Raw genomic sequence first — 27,051 nt, 5'->3', positions numbered from 1 at the left:
AATCCCCATGCCATAAGAGCTCTGTGATTAGCAAGGGGTCACTTAAAGTGGTATGTGAATGGAAAGAAATGTTTGAAAACCACTGTTTTAAATCATACCTAAATGACTCGTTATGTGCACGGTTTCATAACGCCAAAGGAAATGGGCCAATAACAATTTTTCTGAAGCAAAATAGTTCAGTAACAATTGGGTCTCGAGCAGTGGTTCTCAACCTTTTTCTCCTCCACTCACATACCATTTTAAGTAAACCCTTGCTAATCACAGAGCACTACGACATAGGAATTACTCAAGGTGGTATGTGAGTGGGGAAAATTTTTGAAAGCCACTGGGTTAAAAGTACAGCTCGGTTCAAGTAGCAGACAGCTGAATGATTCCTCTTGCGGAGGTACAGCTGTTAAATTACTGGACTCACAACCTAGACACCTGGTCCAACAACAAATCAAATCTTACCACAGCAGCTGTGAGATTTAAACTCATCCTTCAAATTCACAATGAGGTTGAGGAATTCACACCAGGCTGCAAACTGCTGGAGACTGGCTGAAGACTATTGGAACCAGAACGCGAGAGGGGACCGTGGGCACTGAAGGTTTCCGGATTCCGTCAGAGGTTCAAACCTGGAGTTCAGGAGGCCGATGGTTTGGATCAGGGCTGCAGCAGAGCTGGATTTGAATCCACGGTCACTCGGTGACTCTGGAGGGGACTCTCCTTTGCTTTTCTTTCTCTGACTGTGAGAGGCGCTTCATTGCTGATAATGGATCTGTCTGCCTGACAGCAGCCAAAAGGAAATTCTCTTTATCTTAAATGACAATAAAGGAATCTTGAACCTTGATAAAACTGCATACTAGAAGTCCCTCCTCCTGGTATTGGGCTAACAGATCTATAATATCCACCTGGAACATGAAATAGAAGTAGGAGTTAGACCATTCAGCCCATTGATCCTTCTGTGCCATTCATTGTGATCATGGCTGATTTGTTGATAGGCTGAGTAATCGTGCTCAGAGGCACTTAGATTGTCGTATAAAAAAAAGTTTGTTCTCCAGTGACCTTCAGGAGAGGAAATAAACTTCCCTGGTCTGGCCCAAAAACAACTCCAGACCTACAATATACAGTTGACAATGGGCCTCACATGACCTGTGAGAAGATACCACCATGTTCTGCCCAAAGTAAAAGTCTGTGGAATCTAACATAATGATGGAATAGTTGTCAAATTAGGCCCAAATGAAACAAACAGCCCCAAGTGATGGTAAGAAAAGGTTACTCAGATCGGAGGAAAAAAAAGGAAAAAAAAACAGCATTCCAGAATCTGGATCACGGTTACAAGTGTAGGAATGAGTATCCAAATTTGTCGATGATACCAAACTCGAGAGAGGAACTAAAACAGGGAAATGCTGCAGCTCAGTGCAGGGAGACACGAGACTGAGCAGGTTGGCAAGCTGAGTGGAATGAAGTGTAATGTACAGGATGCAGGTGAGGACAAGACCAAGAAGGTCAGAAACTTCTTGGAAAAGAAGTCAAAAATAGAGTTGAAGAGCAAAGAATTTCAAGGCTCAGGCAAAAAGCCCTTGAAAGGAACATCAGATGTCATCAATCCAATACTAATAGACCAATGGGATTTATTTCTCTCAGTGGATCTCCCTCTGACCACCCATTTCAATTGCCTACCTCCATTCTCTTGCCAACATGCCTGTCCATGGTCTTATCCACTGCCAGACTGATCTTCAACAGATGTTACAAAAACATTTGTAATTTGGGAGGATTTTTTTGGAATGAAGATCAGCTGTGTAGAAGTCTTTAGCCCAATCAACCTGATTTTGTTCAAAGCTTGTTTGTAATTCTGCACGTTAATTCAGGAGTGCTGCAACATGGTCCCTTGCATGAGATGTTAAGGATCTCTGTTCTGGTCTCCTTTCTTGAGGAAGGAGGTACTGGATTTGGAAGTGGTGCAGAGGAGGTTGATTCCAGAGATGAGGGGGTTAGCCTCTGAGGAGAGATCGAGTCATCTAGGACTCGACTCCCTGGAATTTAGAAGGACAAGAGAGGAGAAGAATGAACCTACATGAAAATGGATCCAGGGCTGCATGTAATGTATAAAACAAACATATTAATCCAATAAATGGAATTAAATACATGAAAAAGCAGATAATTTGCACTACTCTAATAATACTTTCAGCATATATGGTATAAATTTTATATACCCTTAATTTTACAAACCCATTAAAACAAACCTTTTTCCAAAACATGTGGTAAACCATTGTCATGCTATGATTGGCTGCCGCTGGTTTGACAAGCCTCCCGAGACTGATCCTACCCATAGCCCTTTCACTCTACCTTGGTTGATAGCTGTTCCAGTCTATCATTAATAAAAGCCTGTCATTTTCACAACTACAGTCTTTTGTGATTATTGATGGTACAGCAACACTTAAAAAGAAAAACAGAAAAAAACCCTATTAATCAAACTCCTCCCTCTAATCAAGGCAAACTTGCACATCTAATGTAATTGGAAACCAAAGATGACATTGGGAAACCAGACAATCTCCTCAGGAGTGACCAAACACACTAATTTAAAAAAAAATGATGGTAACATTCCATGAATGGGGCCCACATCTTATATATAAAAAAAAATTCACCTTTACATCAGTATGTACTCTTAACAATAGATCCAAAACTGGATCTTAGAGAAACGTATAAAATTTTGAAAGGCATAGATAAGATAGAGGATGGCAATTTGTTTCCATTTGGTGGGGGAGACGAGAACTTGGGTACATAGCCTCAAGATTCAGGGGAGTAGATTTAGGATGGAGAGGAGGAAGAACTGCTTTTCCCAGACGCTGGTGTATCTGTGGAATTCGCTGCCCATTGAAGCAGTGGAGGTGACCTCAGTAAATATATTTAAGACAAGGTTGGATCAATTTTTTTTTAAAGATAGTCAGAGAATCAAGGAATACAGGGAAAGGAATCAGTATTTATTGTCATGAACAAGCCATGGCATTCAGTGGTTTGCTGTATCACGGTACAAACATTCATATCAACCACCTGGCAAAAATAAACTTTAAAAATACTTGAAAAGTGAGGCAGTGTCCCTGGTTCATTGACCATTCAGGAATTGATGACAGTGGGGAAGAAGCTGTCCTTGTGCAGCTGAGTGCTCATCTTTAAGCTGCTGTAACTTTTTCCTGCTGGTAGCAGAGTGAAGAGGGCAAGGCCTGGGTGGTGGGGGTCTTTGAGGATAGAGGCTGCTTCTATTTTTAAAAGACACTGCCTCTTGTAGATGTCCTTGATGGGAGTGAGGACTGGTGCCTGTGCACCACCAAAAGGCAGGTAGGTGGAGACAAGACTATCAACAAATCAGCCATGATCACAATGAATGGCACAGAAGGATCGATGGGCTGAATGGTGTAACTCCTACTTCTAGTTCATGTTCCAGGTGGATATTATAGATCTGTTAGCCCAATACCAGGAGGAGGGACTTCTAGTATGCATGTCATTTTGCTCAACCTACATCTTCTGAAAAGATGAACCATAATGGTTTAAAGAATCACATGATGTGGGAAAAATGCATATTATTGTCAGGAGCCATTACATTTAATCAAGTGTTTTGAAACCCAGTATAAATCTTCTCTTTTCAGAACAAAAGTTTTCAATCAATTCACATTTGTACCTGAGTCAAAGCTAGATCCTATCCTGCAAATAAACATCATTTGGGAACCTTCTCCAGAATTTGTCAGAGAAAGCTTGAAGAGTTTATTGTTAGAATTCTTCAGCTATTCATTTATCTATCTGGAAAATAGTTTCATATTCCCAACAGCACAATGCCAACTGTACTTCAATAACATATCATTGACTCAAGACCGCTTGGGATTTTTTGGAGTTGTCAAAAGTCTATTTGTACAAGTAGATCTTCCTTTATTTCTATCTTTTCTTTCTTCTTTCCTCATAACCTAGCAACCACTTAGTTATTCTTGGTAACTGACAATGGACACCAAAAGCAACTCCCACGTTGTCGAAATTGAGATGGAAGCTTCTGTTGTTCAGCTGCTCATCACATTGTATACACCCACACTACTCACAAAGTATTGACACAGGATACAAAGTGCAATGGCTTTACAGATGTCATTGAACATCCAAAATTCAGCGCTCCAGATAGTAGTATTTAGAGAAAAAAATTTTTTTAATTAAAGGAAAAGATTCACTTAAACTTTGACAGTGAGTGGTTGCAATCTTATCTAAAACCATGGTATTGAAATATTAAGTAGTTTAAATCTTAGCTTCCAATTAATGTCACAGATTTTGAAGTCATGTCAATTTTTATAGAATTCAGTCCACGTCATATTGAATTTACCTCCAAGAGGGTTGATATTAAACAGAAGTAAGAATCGTAGAGGGGAGGTGGTGGTATGGGAAAAGTCTCCATTGCTTTTACCACATTAATTCATTTATAAATGGGTTAGGTAAATAGGCCATCTCCCTCAAGGCTCATCAATATTTCAACACTTTTGCATGGTTAACTATTATCATTAATCACTGAGAGTCCTCAGCATGGTCAGAAAGTTTTAATGCTCCACACACAACCTCTCTTAACAAAACACCTCCACCTCCCCATGAAGACCCACAATAAGATATTGACTCACCAGAGATCAGGAGGTGCTTAGAAATTAAGAGAGATTACTTCTATTAGGCAATGGCTCAAATGTGTAACTTCCCTGCACAAGATGTAGTTACAGAAAATGCTTTTAACAGGATAATGGCAGAAATATTTGGAATAGGAGAAGATTTTATAAGCAGCATGAACACCAGCCATTGAAGAGTGCCAAATGAACAAAGGGTTCAATAACACTCTCCTCCAATGGGAGCATTTATCGCTGAAGGCTTCATCCCATGACTTGCTGCCTGCAACAGCTCATTGGCCTCCTTGTGGGCCCTATGTTCTAATTGGAATGAACTCATTACATGGTTGATTGGCTGCTGGAATTGCATGATATTGTTATCCAATCAAGAAAATTACTTTTCTTGCTGAACCATCCTTGAACATGAGTTGGTGCTTCCAGTTCAAACATGGAGCATTGGCAAATTGGAACAATGAGGTAAAAATATTTGATTTTGGTGTTTTCTTTTGGAGCAGACTTGATGGGCCTATAATGGGCTGATAGCTTGTGAACAAAATCATTAATCATTTCTATATACCTGAGGCTAAAATGGATAATATCCTGCAAATAATCTTGGGTTTGCATTTGGGAACCTTCTCCCAGAATTTGTTTGGTGATTCCACATGCAGTTATGGTCCAATCCGGGACAGCCAATCAGCAGCCAGCTCCACTCAGGCCACGCCCCAGTGGTGATGCAGCTGGTTGCCTATAAAAGGCAGAGCTGCAGCCCAATAAAGCTAGTGCCGATTATATTCCCTTGGTGTGTGAGTCTTCTTCTGAACCAGAATGACTCTGCTACAAGCCCAGTATTTTGATGAAGAACCACGACTTCAGTCTTGAAGGGTATCTGCTGAGAAGAGAGAGGGTGGTAAATCTGAACAATTTGTTGGCATAGGTAGTTGTAGAGGCCAGGATATTGGGTGTATTTAAGGCAGAGATTGATATTCTTGATTAGCCAGGGCATCAAAGGTTGTATGGAGAAGACCAGGCTGAGTGGGAAAATGGATCAGCTCATGATTAACACACCAACATGCTGGAGGAACTCAGCTGGTCTTTTCAGTATCTGTGGAGACAAAGATATATCGCCAATGTTTCAGGCCTGAGCCCTTCTTCAAGGGAAAAATCAGAAAAGGCAGAACCAGGAGATATCAGAAAGTCTCAGAATTCAAACAATGAGGGAGGAATCCAGACCAACAAAGGTGTTAATTGGATGTGATACATCAACAATATATCTTTGTCTCCTTGAGATGCTGAAAAGACCAGCTGAGTTCCTCCAGCATTTCGGTGTGTTTACTATAATCACAGCGTCTGCGGCCTATCAGGTTTCACTCAGCTCATGATGAAATGGCAGGGCAAGCTCGATGGGCTGAATAGCCTATTTCTTAAAAAATGTGGAGGAGAAACCAACTACAATACGAATTGTCCCTTTCAGCATTTATGACAGATTTAATTGACTAATGGGCACACATTTCGAATCTGGATCCCAGCTTGTTCAACGTATCAAATGTCACACAGCTTGCTGAGTACTGAATTTAACCTTGGGTCCTGTCGTGTCTCACTGCTATTGCTACATTGTCAAATTAATCTCATGAGAAGAAATCAGTAAAATGCTTCCAGAAGGTTACTCATTACATTTATCTTCTTTCTGGTCAGAATTGTATATCAACTTGATAGTGAAGAAGTAAAATAATCTATATTGGTATTTATACCAGAAAACTTTCCTTCCATCTCTGGATGTGGGCTATTCTCCACTCTGTGCATCATATTTGGACCTTTCCAATGGCATTACAGTATCCCAAATCAGTGCCCAGCCTTTCAATGACATTGAATCACTTCAGATGTATTGTCAGAGTACATTCATGACACCACATACAACCCTGAGATACTTTCTCCTGCAGGCGAGGCAGAATTACCACTTATTTATGGTGCAAAAAACTGTACTCAACCTACACATGTAAAGAAATAGAGATTTAAACATACTGACTGTGCAGCTTCCTGTGACTGCTCATCCAAAGGTGGAAATCCAAACACCCTGGGTGTCCTCATTGCAGTCCTTCTGCACCTCCTTCAACAGTGGGCTCCTCAGCCCTGCGACAGAGGACTAGACCCCTGCCTCTCCCTTGCAGGCATGCTGAGATATCTGCTCTTTAAATCCACATCAGGTAAAGGTTCTGTCAGTGGAGAAGGACAACTGCAAATTTCAGATCATTGACTTTTTTCATTATTTTACGAGTTAATTTAAATGTTTAATTGGCCCTTGGTGTTTTTAAGCTTTGTAATTATTTTCTGAGAGGTCTAATATTGTTAATTATTTTAATCATGTGATTATTTTTTCATCACTGTTTTCTGGTGCCTCCCAGACATTGATAGACACTTCTTTAACAGTAGGAAAGCCTGCAGATAAAGATCTGGCCACTTTCTGAGGGTGGGTTGGCATTTTCAATTAGACATACCCTTGAGCACAGATGGTCTGGGCAACCATTGACTCATGATAGATTTACCCACTGCCCATTTATCCGCAGGTTGTTCACCAATGTAATGATGGATGCCACTGCCCAGTTATGGCCCAGCTATAGTCCTGGTTCAATGGAGGGTCTCCCAAAACTATCCACCATCATTGCGTTAATCTTCCTGGGCACCATCCCAGGTAAAAACAGCCTACTGGGTCATTGACATGAAGTAGAGTGAGTCAGGATTAAAATATTAGAATTTTTATTGAACACACCAAGTTCAATGTGGGAGTGAGAGAGACAATTTCAATAATGTATAGCTCTATTCATTCAATCAAAAGACATTCACTTTCCAAAATAAAGACAGAATGGGAGTGAGAAATAAAAATGGAAATTGAGGAGAATCTGTGGGAAGAGACTGTTGAGAGAATTCGCTCGGCCACTTTCTTCACTGGCTTGGGACTCATTCAGTTCAAGGTGCTGCATCAGGCTCCCTTTTCTAAATCCAAACAGTCAGCATTTATTCCAGTAGTAGAGGACAAATACAATCGGTGTCATGGCTCACCTTGTTTTATCAAAGCCCCAAAATACAAGGGCTCAGCTATCTGAAATATTTAAAGGTCATTTGCAACCCTGCCCATTGACAGCAATACTTGGAATCTCTGACATCTCCCCAAATTCCCTGCAGAAAGAGGTGATAGCATTTACGTCTCTATCAGCCAAGCATCTTGTCTTGTTACAGGGGAAGTCAGATAGGGATCCCTCTACTACACAAAGGATGAAGGAAATCACTTTCTCAATTAGACTAGAGAAAATGAAATACACATTAAAAGGGGTCCATTGGAATTTTTTTTGTAAATGGTAACCCTTTATGTGTTATTTCTCTGACTTACAAATGCTTACGAAGTAAATGTCTTACTGTGTGATGCACGCACAAGAATTATCGGTAACATAGCAATGATACTGTCAGAAAAGGTGTCGAGATGGTCGTGGTGGGAGGTGTGTCTCTGAGGGTGCATGTGAACATCTATGTATATGTGTGTTGGTTTTGCAGTTAAAAAAAGGGGGGGGGTGGTGAGGAACCACGCACATCTGAAACAAGTTGTTTTGATGTTCAATAAATACATTTTGGAAAAAAAAACAAAAACAGTCTGTTGGCAGAGAAGAATTGCAGTAATATCTCCCAAAAACACAATGGTTCTTAACCTTTTCCTTTCCCCTCACATCCCACTTTAAGTATGCCCTATGTCATCGGGGCTCTTTTTTTTCCACTCACCTACCACCTTAAGTAATCCCTATCCCATAGGTATTCTGTGATTAGTAAGGGATCGCTTAAGGTGGTAATGTGACTAGGAAGAAAAAGTTTGAATACCACTGTTTTAATTGTACCTAATTGATTCATAATGTGCATGGTTCCATACTCCAAAGGAAATGGGCCAAATGGCAATTTTTCTCCAGCAAAATATTTCAGAAACAATTGGGTCTAGAGCAGTGATTCTCAACCTTCCCTTCCCACTCATATACCATCTTAATCAATCCCTTACTAATCACAGAGTACATATGGGATAGGGATTACTTAAGGTGGTAGGTGAGTGGAAAAAAAAGTTTGAAAACCACTGAAATAACAGAAGGGTAATTTCCACAGAAAAGTGTAGTGAGTGGAGTAGAGTCACATCAAAATTATGTGTTTCAAATCAATCGCACTCACAACAGTGTGGTGATAGGGTTTGATTGAACAGGGTAATTACAGAACTTCTCTGCTCTGCCTGGCTGGAAGATATGTAGCCTAAATAGAAAAGAAACTCATTTTCTGTCAAGGAGTCTTATTCATTAACCATGCACATTAGGCCAGCCATTCTCAACCTTTTTTTTTGGCTATGCCCCTCCTCGGATTCTGCTTAGAGTTTATGGGCCTCCTTCCCTGTGAAACAGTCAAGTTTTGGTTTCTTCCCTACTTCTCTCCTACTGACTACATCTAAGAAAATTTTTTAAATATTTTGTTACATGAGGTGAAAGGAAAACACAATGCTGGTGGATAGTTTTGGGAGACCCTCCATTGAACCAGGACAGATGTTTCTCAGGGGATTTTAAAGTCCAGCCTTTAATTGATTTATCCTCATAGACACATTGGGTCATTTACTTAAATGTACTGTGGCCCCACAGGAAGGCAGTAGTTTGCCCATTGAGAATGGCTGCATTAGACAACCATAGATGGGTTTTCTCAGTCTTCACACATGATTACCTTATCATAGGGCAAGATTTCACGTAATCCTCAAATAAGTACACATTCATACTCAAAGGATTTAATCATTAAAAGGTGAATGCAGAATATTGGAGGGACCCAGCCATCCACTGAACATCCTCTGAAGGTTTACATTTAGAGTGATGGTTGGTTGGAAAAGAGAGTCTCACTAAATCTGCTTCTCAGATCCAGAAACCCAGGTTCAGTGCTGACCTGCGGATTTATCCCAACGTGAAATTCGAAGTTTCTCCAAATATGCGATTGGCTTTGGGGACCGTTCTCGGGGTCTGATGATTAAATCCACCCCAGTCTGGTTCTAAGTCGAAGCATTTAAAGCTGAAATCATGTGTCAGCTAAACAACTTGAGGGGGAAAAAGCTGAGACGTTCGAGGTGCAGCAACAGGTTATAAAACTTCTGAAGAAAGGCAAGAACAACCAACGTAGACACACATCTGCTGAACCTATGAAGTACAGGTGTGACAACGACACCAGACAGAACTGAATTGAACAAAATTAAATTCAGGAGCTCAACCAGATGTTCTGGAAAATATAAAATCTTCAAAGGATTGTTTAAATTTTTTTAAAAATATGCCTGCACTCAAGTTTCTGATCTGAGATAACGGAGGGACTCATCTTACCTCTCAACAGAAGACGATTCCAAATGATCCACTCTAAATAGCATTTCCGGACTAATCTAGCTATGGAAATTCCCACGTGAATCAACCTGGTACAACTACAAGAAACAATGACAAAGGGAGGAAAAATGTTTCTCAGGGGATTTAATTATACAGCCATTTAATTGATTTATCCTCATGAACATATTGGGTCATGCAACAAGGAAAAAAATACCCTTGGCCCAATGATTCTGCACTGATTATCAAGCACCTATTTGCAACAGTCCTATTTTAATCTCCCCATACTCCCATCACATTCCCCCGAATGGGATGACTCACTTCTGGAACAGAGATGTTGTGTAAAGAACAAGTTCAATGGGTACTAGAAGCAATGAGTCTGGACGTGGATTAGTTGTAGCAAAAGGTGGAAAATCTCATGAAATGGTGTGAGAGTAACAGTCTCAACATGGACAATGCAAAGGAGATGATCATGGATTTCAGGAGGGTCAGGAGTGAACACTCTCCACTACACATCAATAACTCTGTAGTGGAGAGAGTAAAAAGCACCAAATTCCTTGGAGTTCACTTAACTAATGACCTATTGTGGACACACAACATCTTCTCACTTGTCAGGAAGGCAGAACAATGACTGCAGTTCCTGAGAACTCTGAAGCAGGCAAAGCTACCGGCCACCATTATGCTCTCTTGAGAGCTGCATCACCATGCAGTATGGTTGCTTCAGAGAAATGGATCAGAGGTCAATCCACAGGATCAGAGTGGGAAAGAGGATCACAGAGTCTCCCTCCCCCCATCGATGTGATCTACCGGGATCATTGTCTGAAGAGGACGCGCAAAATCATTGAGGACCCCTTCCACCCTGCACACAGCATTTTTCAGCTGCTCCCGTCGGGAAAGAGATACAGGAGTTTCGGAGCCAAAACCACCAGGCTGAGGAACAGCGTCTTCCCACGGGCAGTGAGAATGCTGAACGACCAAAGCAACTGCTCACACTAACCCTCCAAGACTCTAATATGTAAAAAAAAAAATTTATTTATTTGTATAGATTAAATACTTGTCCTGCATACGTATTGCTAGTCTGTATGTCTGTTATGTCTGGTTGAGTTTGCATGTTTTTCACTGAGGACCGGAGAACACTGTTTCGTCAGGTTGTACTTTTGCAATCAGATTACAATAATTTGACTTTATTTGCCCCAGGTGAAACTCACCACAGGGAATCACACTCAGTCACACATTCACACAAGGTTACATGCAGCAGCTTCATTGGACCCAACTAAAAAGGTAATGACTACAAAATGTGCTAAATATACATATTGTGTAGAGGAAAGATGCAACAACTGTACCTGCCACCCCTTGACCAGATGTAGGTGTGGCACTAAGATTAATTAAGAAGAAACATGTTAAAAAGTTGGTTCATTCATGTGCACCACAAAAACTCCGCACCCATTACTGGCACACACTTTGATATCGATTCTCCAGTGTCGGCTCCTGCTTGTGACCTGGAGTGGAGCTCAGGTTCGTTCCTCGGGGAGAAGAAACCCAGCTGCTCCTCGTGTTGGGCTATATACCTCCCTTTTGGTCAGTGAGGCTGGCCTAGGTTTACCCAAAATAGGACAGGTGATTAAAGGAGCCAATGTGCGTGCGTGCGCCTTTCATTTTACCTTCAGACCCAAATATTTAGCTCATGACTGTTGAGGGCTAGATAAGCATAAAACATTGGAAAAGCTACAAAAACCAAGATATTATCTTCAGTTATTTCAGACTTGAATTTGACCCTGCTCACCAACTCTCATAACGACATTTCAAAGAAGAAGAGGAGATATCTCCAGCATCAAGATGTGTGCTCAATTAACATCAGGTTGTCTGGACAGATTTTTCTCCAGAAACTGATGAATGCACATTGTTGAAGCAATCAAAGGAAATGAGGTATGAGTGTGGAAGAGTTTATGTCTGGATATAATTTTGTACTTCATGGCATATCAACTGCTTTTAAAGATGCAGGTCTAATTACAGTTGAAATATAAAATAAGATTACATGAAAAAATCCACTGCACATTTGTGCTTTGAAATTTACGAAATTGAGTCAGTTTACCAACTCTGGAGAGAAATTCCTGAAAGTTTACATCAAAGTCTCACCTACAACCAAAATTAAAGTGTTTGAATGAGGTTATTTGTTTTAAAAGCATGTTTTCTTGGGGAATGCCTCAGTGAATTTGCTCACAAAGAAATAAAATGTCTTGAAGGCAGCACTGGGAGACTGCAACTCCAACTCTCAAGTTAATTATAAAGAGGTGAGATTTGATTCCAGATTCCCAGCTGCAGATGAGAAAGTTTGACCTCCCATTCACATGGGGGCACCCAAAAAGAAAACCTCCAAGCCAACTTAGGTCAATTGTTTGGAGAGATTGTTCCCCTGCTCCTGCCACATCCCACAACTCTGGAATAAATCTCCCCGTCATCCCGCAACCTTGAGAACCGTTGATTGATGTCTTGCTCTAAGACATTGATTCAGAGATGAACAATGCTCTCATTATGCGAACAAAACCTCCAACAGATGTGAGCACATCAAATAAAACCTCCCACCGATGTAGAGAAAAGGGCACAAGGGAAAATGGAGATTTTGTTTGACGTGACGTCAAGCTTTCTTCAAGCACCCAGCTCAAAAAGTGGAGGTGTGGGGTAACTATGGGCTGCACAGCTCCATGAGATAACCAAGGCCATAATTCAAAAATGGTGGCACTGCCGGAGCTGCTGCAACAGCAGCAATGCCGCTGGTGCAGAGCAGAGACACAGCGCTCCCGCTTAGGGTCCAACTGCCGTCGGCTTAAAATGGCCTGTTAAAGGTCCCAAAAATGGTTTGTTTGATTTTAAAATCCTGCAATCGTGGGGTCTCCGAGGAAGCAAGGACTGGCGCAGGGGACCAGAAAAGGGGGGGGAGCACCCCTGTTTGAGAAGAAGAAACAGAGGAGATGGCCCACGGGACAGCGATCGTGACTACGGACCAGTGAGGGGCTCTGAGACCAAAGGACACAGAAGCGACAGGCTGTTAGTAGCTCGAGGCGAAGAATCTATGCAGGCTGTGGACTCCTGCTGACTGTAGTAAAGGGGCTCTCAGCTGGCTGCAGTTTGCGTGAGACTGGGTCGAGACCAGCCAAAGGGGTGCCAGGTATTGGAACAGGGATGTAAGAGGGTGACGAGGGTGCTGGAGGCTTCCTGATCATATTGGAGGTTTAGATCTTGAGCTCTGGTTATTGACGGTTTTGACTGAAGGCTGTGCGCCTGTGGCAAATCCATGGATGCTCAGTAACTCTGGGAGAACCCTCTTTTGCTTCTCTTTCTCTGACTGTAAGGGGTGCCTGGCAATTTCTGCTGATGCAAATCTTTGTTCACCTGATGGGAGACTAAAGGAAATTTTGTGTAATATAACATTTTCTGTTCTATTACATGACGATAAAAGATACTTGAAATAGTTTTCATCAACCTTTTCAACACCACAATTCCATCACAAACATGTTTCTGTGTAACCTTGAAGAAATTTAGGACAGCACGGTTAGAGTAATGGTTAGCACACTCCTGTTACAGTGCCAGTAATCAGGATCAGGGTTCGAATCCTCTGCGTGGGTTTTCCCCAAGGGCTCCAGTTTTCTCCCACCCTTCAAAATGTACCTGTGGTTGTCGCTCAATTAGATGTAATTGGGTGACATGGGCTTGTGGGCCAAAAGGGCCTGTTACCGTTCTGTCTGTCCAAACGTAAAACTATCGGGACCGGAAAAGTTATGCAGGTTCTTCGCGTTTTTATCTTCAAAGTTTGCTCAGTCTTCTTGTTTCCAGAATCACAAGCATTTTTGAAAAAAATTACCCAGGAAACATCTAGGTTCTCCACAAATGTTATCCCATCCATTTCAAACAACCAACAGGGAATACCATTTACATGTTCATTATTTTGTCTTTCAACTCTATCAAGACATAGCCCATGGGTGGGCATTAAAAAGACCATTAACACCCTCACCTCTTTCAACCTTCTTTGCAAGAACTCTGCCTTCAAGGATTGGCACAGATTGGGTATTAAATGTTTTCAAGACCTTCCTATTGACAACAATTTTGCATCATTTGAACAATTAGTGGTAAAATTTAACTTACCTAAAGGTCTTTTTTTTTTTGGATAGTTATAAATTAGATATTTTGTTCAATTTCAGATTTCTGATTTTCCAGGGACTCCCAAGGTGAATATTCTTGATTCATTTTTTTGAAACACAACCTCCCTATAAAGGCTTAACATGTCTTATTTATGACAAATTGACTGATTTAAGACAGGCCCTGTTAAATAAAATCAAGAACGCCTGGAAGCAGGATTTGAACCTTTAACTGTCCAATGAGGTTTGGAATTCTATTTTTAAACTGATTAACACTACATCTCTTGTGCACAACATTGTCTCCTGCAATTTAAAGTGGTCCATAGAGCATATACGTTTAAACTAAAATTGTCTCATTTGTGTAAGGCGTGCTCAAATGATTTTGTGTGTCCTCTTCAGACAACGAACCCAGTAGATCACATTGATGAGGGGGGGGGGGGAGAGAGACCCCAGTGATCCTCTCTGCCCTTTCTTGTGGTCCTGTGGATTGACCCCAATTCTCGACACCACACTGTGATGCAGCTATCCAGGACGGTCTCAATCGAGCTCCTTCAGAAGGTTGACATGAAGGTGCCTGCTAGCCTTTCTCATTTCAGTCTTCTCAGGAAGTGCAGTCACTGTTGTGCCTTCCTGACAAGTAAGGAGATGTTGTGTGCCCATGATAGGTCACTAGTTCAGTGGACTCCCAGAAACATTGATTCCATTATTCACAATACAACCTATTCACAACGGCAGATATACATCTCAGCAGAAACTATTACAGGAAGCAACCGAAAGCTTGGTTAAAGATTAGTTTGAAAGGGAAGATAAAGGTGGAGATCGCAGGATGGAATGCCAGAGCTGGGGACTGGAGAGTTTGAAGGTTCAAGCACAAATCTTGTGGAAGGAGAAGAGTTAAGTTGCAGCTCGTCCTCTTGCAGCTTTCCTTGGTCCCAGCAGAGCATGAAAAACTCATGCTGTTTGGTACGCAGAGCTTTGCCGCCAGCCTTCCAGACCTCTGGGGGGTGGATTCCATCCATACCTGCTGCTTTGCCACTTTTCAGTTGTTCAATTGCCTTATATGTCTCTTCCTGGGTAAGGACCTCATCCAGCTCTAGCCTCAAGGGTTGTTGAGGGAGCTGGAGCAGGGCGGATTCTTGGACTGAGTGGTTGGCACTGAAAAGGGATTGGAAGTGTTCTGACCATCGATTGAGGATGGAGATCTTGTCGCTGAGGAGGACTTTGCCGTCTGAGCTGCGCAGAGGGCTTTGGACTTGGGGTGAGGGGCCGTACACCGCCTTTAGAGCCTCGTAGAAACCCCTAAAGTCGCCAATGTCCGCGCTGAGCTGGGTTCGCTTGGCGAGGCTAGTCCACCACTCATTTTGGATCTCCCAGAGTTTGCGCTGAAGGTGGCTGCATGCGAGACAGAAGGCTCGTTTTCTCTCTGGCCAGGAAGGCTTTGCAAGGTGAGCCTGGTGGGCAGATCGCTTCTTTGCCAGCAGATCCTGGATTTCCTGGTTGTTTTCGTCAAACCAGTCCTTGTTTTTCCTGGAGGAGAAGCCCAGTACCTCTTCAGTGGATTGCAGTATGGCCATTTTCAGCTGATCCCAGAGGGTTTCAGGAGACGTGTCCGTGAGGCAGTTTGCATCGTCGAGCTTTGCTTGGAGGTTTGCCTGGAAGTTTCCTCTCACTATGTCTGACTGTAAGTTTCCAACATTGAACCTCTTTCTAGGGGCTCCACTGTTCTTGAACTTTGGCTTGAAGTGAAGGTTGAGCTTGCAGCGAACAAGCCGGTGGTCAGTGTGGCATTCCGCGCTGGGCATGACCCTGGTGTGGAGTACATCTCGTTTGTCTCTTCCTCGCACCAGAACGTAGTCCAGGAGATGCCAGTGTTTGGATCGGGGATGCATCCAGGTAGTCTTCAGGCTGAAGAAACACACAAAGATCAGCGTGTACAGAGCCGTTGTCATACCCACGCTCCTGTTCGGCTCCGAATCATGGGTCCTCTACCGGCATCACCTACAGCTCCTAGAACTCTTCCATCAGCGCTGTCTCCGCTCCATCCTCAACATTCATTGGAATGACTTCATCACCAATATCGAAGTACTCGAGCTGGCAGAGTCCGACAGCATCGAATCCATGCTGCTGAAGACCCAACTGTGCTGGGTGTGTCACGTCTCCAGAAGGGAGGACCATTGCCTTCCCAAGATCATGTTCTATGGCGAGCTCTCCACTGGCCACTGAGACAGAGGTACACCAAAGAAGAGGTACAAGGACTGCTTAAAGAAATCTCTTGGTGCCTGCCCCATTGACCACCGCCAGTGGGCTGATCTCGCCTCCAACCGTGCATCTTGGTGCCTCACTTCGGCGGGCAGCAACCTCCTTTGAAGAAGACCGCAGAGCCCACCTCACTGACAAAAGACAAAGGAGGAAACACCCAACCCCAACCCACCAATTTTCCATTGCAATCGCTGCAACCGTGCCTGCCTGTCCCGCATTGGACTTGTCAGTCACCAACGAGCCTGCAGCAGACATACCCCTCCATAAATCTTCGTCCGCGAAGCCAAGTCAAAGATATATCTTGTGAACTCATTGGAGAAGCATGTAGGGTGTCATCAAACTATAAAATTAAACTAGAGGTTTCAAGCTGGAATATTACCCTGCCTTTTCTTCTTGAAAGCCAGCTGCCTGAGAGAAAAATGTCTTATATGATTGTACAGTTTCTGGTACATTTATATTTTTGTTTTCCATTGATACATATTTCAGTTCACAGAGGATTTTTAATATGGAAATGACCTTCAACAGAAATGAGGTGGAAGGAGCACATGGACAAGGGAGAAGTAAATCACACATTACAGTCCCTTGGTAGTCTGCTCACGTTGTCGTTTTTACAGACTTTTCAGCAGAAAAACATTAATCAGCTTTGCAGTAAAGGCAATCTGTGTCATCCACAGCTGGCTCAACACTTAACGGCCTCCATTCAATGCAAGAAATGTGTTAATTAATGATAAAATGCTGCATGTGGAAACTTTGGCCAGCACACAATTCACTTAGTAAGCAACCTTCCCACTAACCAGTATCAGCTGCAAACCTACCTCTCCAGAGGGGGCATTGGGTTGGGGGATGGGCTCAGACTCGTATGCATGAGCTGATCTCCCGGCAGCTGTGGCTCAGTGAGGCAGGAGGTTGAGGGTTCAACTCCCACTTTGGAATCTTGCACACAAATGTCTCATCCAACGGGGGAGTGCAGCACTGTCACATCCGATGTGATGGTCAAACCTCACTGGCTCTCAGAGTTCCTTTGAGTGCACAGAAGAAGAGTAGGGATGTTGAACTGGCTGATAAACCCCCTTATCAGTTCAACTGTTAAAGGATCAGTCAGTTCAACATCCAATTTCTGGGATCTTGCTGTGAACAAAATGGCTACCTTGTTTTCTCCAGTCCAGCAATGACTACATTTCAGAAATTTTTAATATAATTTGTCACATTATATCTGGTAGAAGGCCTCTTCTGTGAGCACTCTAACATTTCAACACTCACATTCACCCAGACATATAAAGTACAAGAATAAGAGGACAATTACAAAGTAGAAAGAAAAAGATGGCAACAGTACAGAGCAAGGGTAGCAGGACAGAACTTAATAGCCATTTGACTGCAGGGAACCCTGTCTTGCATGCTTGAGACTTTTTCCCATTAAGAGAGGATTCAACTCTGATCAACTGCAGGGACTAAAATCCCCCTCAATCCTGATACACCAGGCACAATTCACATTTAGAAGCTGCTCGGCCCAAGAGACTTGCTATAAACAGTATTAGTTTTCTGCTGTCACATGGAGTCAGTGGGACCGCATTATGAAACTGTAGTCATACAAGTCTGCAAGGGAGTACATTGCAACACCTTCATGTCAGGGGCATAGCCAGGTTCTAAAGTTAGGGGGAGCAAAGCACAGTAAAAAAGGTGCCAAGACGCATACCAAATAATTTAAAATTCATCATACATTTTTAAAGCAACCTTTTACCATGCGTGGGCCAGATGGTGAGTCAGTGGTTGAATGGCAGGCTGCAATGATTTTTCTGGGGAGGGAGGTGGCAACAGTGTCAGATGGGGGGGTGGGGAGAGGTGACGGTGACATTGGACCAGAGGGGAGGGGTGGTGGCAGTGTTGGACTGGGGGGCAGGGGTGGCTTCATCGTCAGACCAGGGTGGTGGTGGCAGCAGTGGACTGGTGGCAGCAGTGGACTGGTGGCGGGGTGGGGTGGGGTGGGGTGGGGTGGGGTGGGGGGAAGCTGCCACCTTTGAAGAATGTGGTTTGGGGAGCAGTTGCTCCCCCTAATCCCCCTCGAGCTACACCACTGCTTCATGTCACCCACTACACTATTATCTGTCTAAGGTTTCATCGGTTACACTTATGAAACAAAATGCTCTTTAGAAATAAACCCTCACATTACCCTCAACAAACAAACTGTGAATGGAAAAGTAGAGCAAACTCTATCCATCTGCTTATCTCCCATTCTCACTCGGATCTATGAATTCTCTGCCTGAACCTCTTTGTTTCTCTTTTAACATCCACATTTGTTCACTGCTCTAACTTTCTTTCTTTCAGCCGATGCCAAACTTTCTCACATTTCACTCTTGTGCACTTTGTCTTTTGGCACATTCTGAATCGAAGTTGTTGCATCTGAGGAAACACTTGTTCATTTCGCCATGGAGTTTTGCTCTCTGCCCTTTGACTCGTGCAAATGTCAGACTTCTTGGTCTGTGGGGGTTCATTTGGGGGGAGGGTGCCACTAACTGTACTGCAGTATGCAGTATGAATGGCACAGAGACAGGCCATTCTTCACAACTGGTCCCAACTTGTGTTTATGCTCTACATAAGCCTTCCCTATCTCACTGGAGTCTGGCCCTATTCTTGTCTCCCTCATTGATATATAATCCAGTTTCTCTTTAAGTGCTCAGCTACTCTCAGGGGCAAGACAGTTTCCATATTCCTATCACTCTCTGTTTCCTCATCCCACACCCCAACTATTACAATGCTAGTGTCCTGGGTTTGAGTCAGGCACTATCTGGAAGGAGTTTACGTTCTCCCCATTACCTGCATGGATTTTCTCTGAGTGCTCCATTTCTTCCCACCCTCCCAAAACAGATGGGGTTGGTTGGTTAATTGGACAGCATGGGTTTCATGGGCTGGATTGTAAAGAAGAACATATACTGTTTCTCTAATTTTTTTTCTATCTTGGTCCATGTTAGCAGGGAATGAGACTATCATGCAACACTAGAGACCATTCACCTTCTCATGCCTGTGCCAGATCTTGGAAAAGGTTAGCTGATTAATTCAGTTCCCTGCCCCCCCCCCCCCCCCCCCCCCACCCACATAGCCTGGCAAATATCTCTCTTCAACTACATTTCTTTTGAAGGGTATAATTGAATCTACAAAATTAGTTTCAAGCTTGTTCAATAAAAGGTTGTGACCACTGTAAGCTGAAGAAGACAGATTGGAGGAAGCAGAGAATCCAATGATCAGGTTCTGATTGGCTCCTGGTTGCTAGTGGTGTTCCACTGAGGTCAGTGTTGGGGCTGATTCTTTTTATATTGTACAATAATGATTTGGATTGTGGAATGAATAGCTTTGTGGCCAAGTGTGCAAATTATATGAAGGAAGATGGAGGAATAGGTGGTGTAGAGGAAATGCAGAGGCTGCAGAAGGACTTCAACAGAATGGTCAGAGAAGTGGAATACAATGAAATATGATGTTGGAAAGTGTATGGTCATACACTCTGGTCAAAAAAATAAATGGCTTACTCTTTTTTAAATGGGGAGAAAAATGAAAATTCCCAGATGCAAAGGAGACCTTGTGCAGGAAAGCCTGAAGGTAAACTTACACATTGAGTTGGTGGTGAAGAAGGCAAATGTAATGCTGGCATTCATTTCAAGAGGAATAGAAGATAAGAGCAGGGATGTGATGTTGGAGTTTTCCTTGGAGTTTTGTGAGCAGTTTTGGGCTCCTCATTCAAGAAAAATGGTTCCAAAACTGGAGAGGGTTCAGAGGAGATTCACTAGGATGTGAAATGTTAATCACATGAGGAGCGTTAGCCTGTATTTGATGAAATTTAAGAGAATTGAGGGGGGTGATCTAATGGAAGCATTTTGAAATTGAAAGGTGTGGACAGAGTAGAAGTTGTTGGTGGGAGAGTTTCAGACAAAAGTGCACAACTTCAGGATTGAATGGCATCTGCTTAGAACAGAGACGTGTAGGAATTTCTTCAGCCAGAGGTGGTAAATCTGTGGAATTTGTTGTCACAGGCGGGAGGCAGGGTCATTTGGTGAATTTAAGGCAGTGATTAATATTTTTTGATTAGACAGGGCATCAAAGATTATGGGGAGAAGGCCAGGCAGTGGAGCTGAATGGGAAAATAAATAACTGAATGGCAGAGGCAGACTTGATCGGCTGAATGTGAAGGAGCTGAACCTCTGCCTATCATAGCCATTGAGAAACTTGGAAAATCATCTCTTCTATAACAGAAGCAGAAGGAGACCATGGAGCCCCTGCCACCTGTTGCACCATTCAAGGCTGAACTTTTACCCTTTAACCTCAATATATTTGAAATTTCCCTCTGAAAAACAAGAAATTTTTCAATGGCAGCTTCTAAATCCATGACCTGTTCCACCTGGAAGGACAAAGGGAACAGGTGAATGGGAACTGCGTTCCATTCCGGTTGGTCTCTCTCCAAGTCACAAGTCATGTCTCAGAAGTAAGGCCATGGTTGTTAATGCGACGCTGTGGAAACACCTCTGCCACATTCTAGTGAAGATGTCCACCACACCTTCCCATCACAAGAAATGTCAGCCTTGCCAGCAAAGGTGTAAATGAATTAATGTTTCAACCACAAGAAGAAAGGAACCATGTAAGACAATTAACTACAAATAAGTTTTTCAGTCAAGAGTGTGTACTGTAAAGTAATTCTGCGGTTAACAATTAGTGAAGCATTGGTAAAGTGGAGATATTTGATTTGGTGATAGATCTCACCAATACAGCATTTTCCCCATTCCTCCCATACACTGTTTTATTTCAACTTTATATGACTACATTCTTCTTTCTTTTCTTTCTTCTTCTTCTTCTTCTTTGGCTTGGCTTCGCGGACGAAGATTTATGGAGGGGGTAAAAAGTCCACGTCAGCTGCAGGCTCGTTTGTGGCTGACCAGTCCGATGCGGGACAGGCAGACACGATTGCAGCGGTTGCAAGGGAAAATTGGTTGGTTGGCGTTGGGTGTTGGGTTTTTCCTCCTTTGCCTTTTGTCAGTGAGGTAGGCTCTGCGGTCTTCTTCAAAGGAGGCTGCTGACGTTGTTATAACTACGTAAACTTGGTACAGTTCCATGACTCGCCGCCAAATAGAACTCAAATCACTCTAACGAGTAATAGCACTGCTGAATAAAGGTGCACATGAAACTTGAATCAATCATTGCAAATTGAACAAGAGGTCAGAGGTATCTGAATGACAGGTTTTTAGTAAAGGCAGTGCAGTGAATGAGCTGCCCCCTGGTTCTGACTTAGCAGCTTAATTACACAATCCTCTCACTTTGAAACATGGGCCAACAAATCTGCAACTGACCCAGAGAGTGGTTATCTCCGTGAATGATACCTGTTTGGAGCTTAGGGTCAATTAGAGGTATCATGGCCACATCATTGTGAGCCCCAAAAGAGGAAAGTTAGTTCCACACACATGGCCTGTAATCATCCACTTGGCAAATTTAGACCTGAATACCCTCCATCATTTCCCCTTCCTTTCTCTCAGTTTCCCACTCATATAGATTCTTTATTTATTTTTAGAAATATAATTTAGAGCAATTTTTTCACCTGAAATGCTGCCAAAAAACAATGTAATTTGTGACATGTCACAACAATAAATTCTGATTCTTTTCCTCTTCCATTTCTCCCCATTTCCAACCCCAACTCTGTTTCTCTGTCCTCCCTCCCTTTCATTCCTCTTCTGCTACCTTCCCTCACTGAAGCTTTTTCTACTGAGAGTTGGTGAGATACAAACCAGAGGACATGGGTTAAGGGTGAAAGGGGGAACATGAGGAGAAATTTCTTCACACAGAGAGTTGTGGGAGTGTGGAACGAGCTGCCAGCTGAGGTGGTGAATGCGGGCTCACTTTTAACATTTAAGGAGAATTGGACAGGCACGTGGATGGGAGGGGTACGGAGGGCTATGGACTGGGTGGCAGGCCAGTGGGACTAGACAGAAAAATGGGTCGGCATAGACTGGATTGACCAAAGAGCCTGTTTCTGTGCAGTAATGTTCTATGGTTCTATGGATGCTGCAGGACCAGCTGAGTTCCTCCAGCATTTCTGTGTTTTTATTACAATCACAGGGTCTGTGGATTTTCATGTTGCACTCCTCTCAACAGGGAACCATGCTTTTTGGGGATCGAGATGAAAGAGAAAAGACCCAGCACAGGCCCATATTCGCTCTGAATATTTCTCTATCCTTTTATATATTTATCTCATTTGTTGCTTTGTGTTAATTATTACTTTTTGATTGCTAGTGTGTTTTATACACCCATGTCGCTGCAGCAAGCAAGAGTCCCATGGCATCTGTAAATTGTACTCGTGTATATGACAATAAACTCTCATTATCATTAACCAGTCCCCTCCAGCAAACAACCACAATAAGAGAGCAGAGCAGAAATTGTCAGAGATGCATTTAGTTCAAGCCAGACTCCATCCACTGATTTCTTTGAGGCACATTAAGAAATCTGATAAAAAGCTGCCCACATTTTCAGCAGTACTCAAAATGCTGGAGGAAGTTATATATCACATATATCACAGATCCCAGCATCTACACATTTTCTTCTTTCCCTGAGTTGACTTTCTATTGATTTTTTTCTCTCATATAAGCATTTGGAAAGTAATACATAATTTTATCACCCATCATTTCCCATTGAGTTAATTATTTGACGTAATACAATTGGTACTTGGCTGATCATATTATCCACAACAAGAATATGAATAATATGCAGATCCAATTTTTTTTTTAAATTTAGACACATAGCACAGTATCAGGCCCTTCTGGCCCACGAGCCCATGCTGACCAATTACACCCAATTGACCTACAACACCCGTATGTTTTAGTATGAGCTATATATCATTTTAGGATGTTTGAAGGGGACTTGGAAAGTAATTGCAATCTTCTTCAAGCCTGTGTCATTTTGCTTTCATTCAGTTTTGTTGTCTGTTACTGAAATCAAGCCTTGAACCAAGACAGATCTTTCCCTTGGCATTGACAGACTGCTATATAATTACAATTCTGGTGGTTGTTAACAGACACGTGGAGAATGTACAAACTCCTTAAAGACAGTGCCGAATATGAACCCGGGATGTAACAATGCAGCACTAACCCAAAGTTGAGGATTAATTTGTGGTGCTGGCTGAGAGGAAAGTTAAGCAAACTATTCAGAAATCTTTCTGAGAAGAGTGCCCGTGTGCAGATGATCAGCTCACTGAAACAACAGGCATGGGCTACCCGCTCCACCAACAGTGCAGCACTGACTCAGTATTGCACTTCGCGCCTCAGGGCTTGACTCATAGCTGGAACACAACCTCCTTGCCCAAAGGCAAGTGGGGAGCCAAATTTACCCAGAATACCCACATCACTTTATGAATCAATGCACAATCACTGAGAAATTAAATTTATTGCTCTTTTCTAACAAAAATATCTCCTGTGAAGAACCCACTTCCTCAGTTTTAATGCTGGTATTATTTACTGCTACTGATGCCACGAAGTATAAGACCCCCCTGCTGTTCCAAAACATTAATTCTGCAATACTGAGTTTATAAAAGCTCTTTGCTTTCTGATCACCAGAGTAATTGATTCCTTTGGGTTCAAGAATATATTTGATCCCTGCTGTGAACAAACATCTAATGAGCTCTCTGGGTGAAGTCCCAAGATTTATTACCCCCTGAGTGAAGAATTTCACTACATATCAGTTTAAAATAACTGGCCGCCCCTCTTGGTCTGGACGGAGGAAACATCCACCTCAGTGATGTTTCAATGAACATCCCTCATTCCTTTAAACTTCAGTCCAAAACATATGCCATGTCCCAGCAATACAATCTACCAATCCAGAAAGTAAATTTGATCAAATCAATAGGTCTGATGTAATGAGAAGGTTAACAGGATACAGAAGTAAAATAAAGCTTATTTTCTGATTCACAACAGAATGAAGGACTGATAACAGTACCTACTTGTCAGGAACAATAGCAGCTTTCTTGGTTAACGAGAATCGAAGCAAAAACACAGGCACTCTCTAAATCCATATGGATGCTCGTGCATCCTTTGAACAGCTCCCTGCAACAGCACTCCAATGCTGGATGAACCCAGCTTGCTTCAGATTCCCCACCCACCCTGCATTTTAACTCCAGGTGCCGTGCAGAGAGAGAGGGAGGGAGACAGAGAGAGACAGAGAAAGAGAGAGAGAGAGATTCCCTCTCCTCGGTGCAGCATCTGCCGGGAGGTCCCTCACTGCTGTTTACCAGAAGCCAGCTTCTTGACTAGCAGTGTGAATTACCGACAGTCCGCAGGGAATCTCTGAAGACAAGCCTCACCGCACGTGATCTGTCTCTCCCACCAACCACCCTCTCCTCCCCAACCCTCTCCTGATTTCAATTATATTCCAGCCTGTCAGCCCCAGCAATGAAATGCACAGTTAATTTAGCAGTCTGGAAAATAACATGCAGACAAAAGGCAGTCACTCCAGGACACAACCACAGAGCTGAGGCTAACCCACTGAGAAGAGGCAATTAATGGCATCATATTGAAGGCTGTAAGGACCACAAGACCCCAGAGAAAACTGATCTCTGATGAGTTTGGGGAAAAAAAAAATCAAGATTCAAGATTCCTTTATTGTCCTGTAATAAAAACAGTGCAATATTGCACAGAATTTGCTTTCGTCTGCCATAAAGACAGAGATTTTCGCTATCGGCAGAATTATCTGAGGTACCTCATAAAGTCAAAGCAAAAGAGAGTTCCCTACAGACTCACTGAGTGTCCGTGGGTTCCCCTCCAGTGATTCTGCAGCCTCTGAGGCCACACAGACTCAAGTCCAAACGGGTGGCATAGTTAGCATAGCAGTTAACGCAATGCAGATGCAGCGCCAGCGACGAGGGTTCAAATCCCGTACTGTCTGTAAGGAGGTTGTACATTCTCCCCGTGCTTGTACGTTCTCCCCGTGTCTGTGTGGGTTTTCTCCTGGGCCTTCAGTTTCCTCCCACTGTTCAAAACATACCGGGGGTTGTAGATCAATTGGGTGTAATTGGGCAGCATGGGTTTGTGGGCCAGAAGGGCCTGTTACTGTGCAGTATGTCTAAATTAGATAAATTGTAAAATTGGAGCTGCCACAGCAGCTGTGTACTGAAACATTCAGCACAATAACCTCCTCATCGCCAATATTCAAGGTCAAATCATGCCAATTTCATCAAGGAGCCTCCCCAAACAATGAACCACAGGGGTTTTGGAGGAAGTCACTCACAGCGATGCCCTGTGTGATGTTCCCTCCTGGCCCGCTCTGTCACTCACATGACTGGTCAAGTTCCACGTGCACGCATCCCAGGGATCACTCCATGTTACCGAGACAGGAGATGAAGGAAAAACCCAGCAGGCGAGAAAGCCCATGCAGAAAGAGAAAAAGAGTTAAAGTTTCAGGTCTGAGACACTTGCTCAGAGCCCAGACCTCACGACTATTCTGGAAGGGAACTTAACCTCACGTAATGTCACTTGAAACTGCAAGAAGGACGGGGCTTAGTGGAAAATACCTCAGTTCCTCACTCCCCAAGGTCTTTCTACCATCTACAAAGCATGCCAGGAGCGTGAGGGCATATTTGCCACTTGTCTGAATGTGGATACTTATCTGAAAGAAGCCCTTCACCCTCAGGACAACCCCTTAATGTGCACCCCATCCACCGCAATAAACATGTAGTTCTCCTCACCTCATGATAGGAAGGTTGTGGAAGCTATGGAGAGGGTACAGAGGAGATTCATGAGAATGTTGCTTGGATTGGAAAATAAGTGTTATGAGAGAAGATTAGCAGAGCTGGCTTTTCTCTCTGGAGTGAAGAAGGATGAGAGGAGACTTAATAGAGGTCTACAAAAGTCTGAGAGGCATAGATACCTTTTTCCCAGGGCGGAAGTCGCAAACACCAGAGGATTCTGTCCAAAGTGAAGGGAGACATCAGGAGTACGATTTTTAATCAGAGTGTTATGGGTGCCTGGAATGCCTTGCCAGAGGTGGAGGTGGAGGCTGAAATATTAGGAACATTTTAAAGATTCTTGGACAGGCACATGGACGAAAGGAAAATAGAGAGTTATGGGGCTGAAACCGTTTCTTTTTTTTGATCAGAATATATAAGTCAGCACCCACATCGAGCTGTAATGTTCCATGTTAATTCCAGTGGTTGGAATGTGTACAGGCTATATAATGCACTGCAGTAACTCACCCAGGAGACTCCCACATCAACTCCTTCCAAACAAGTGTCCACGCACCACCAAGAAGGATTATCACAGTGAATAGTAGGGCCATGGTGAGTGTCGCAGAACAAAGAGACTTGGTGGGGGAGGTGCTGGTGTAAAGGTGCATTGTAGGTGTTTGGGACACTTGCCTTCATTGGTCATGGCACTGAGTAGAGGAGCAGGAAGATCATGACGCAACAGTGCAGGACATTGGCAGGGCCACTCTTGGAGAACTGTTTGCAGTTTCGGTCACCCGGTTGCAGGCAAGGCATCATTAACCTGGAAAGAGTGCAAAAAAAAGTGTCACAATGAATGTTGGAGGGGCTCAAGGGGGGGGGGGGGATTTGAATTATAAGAAGAGGATGGATAGGCTGGGACTTTTCTTCTAGGATCATTGGAGCTGAGGAGGAACCAAATAGAGGCTGATAAAGAGCCAGTCTTTATGGCAAGGTAGGGGAATCTAAAGTTC

General features: G+C 43.1%; 1 protein-coding gene across 1 annotated transcript in view; it reads right to left on the bottom strand.

The window, feature by feature from the left end:
* Positions 1-24,615, bottom strand: part of LOC138736266 (PH and SEC7 domain-containing protein 1-like) — a 165,283-nt gene extending 140,668 nt beyond the window's left edge. Inside the window, exon 1 of the mRNA XM_069885488.1 lies at positions 24,323-24,615. The gene's annotated coding sequence lies outside the window, so the exon portion shown is untranslated. The remainder of the gene's footprint in view (positions 1-24,322) is intronic.
* Between the last annotated feature and the right edge of the window lie 2,436 nt (positions 24,616-27,051).

This window comes from Narcine bancroftii, chromosome 6 (genome assembly GCF_036971445.1).
Source record: "Narcine bancroftii isolate sNarBan1 chromosome 6, sNarBan1.hap1, whole genome shotgun sequence".
NCBI lineage: Eukaryota > Metazoa > Chordata > Chondrichthyes > Torpediniformes > Narcinidae > Narcine > Narcine bancroftii.
This window is presented reverse-complemented; position numbering and strand designations above follow the sequence as displayed.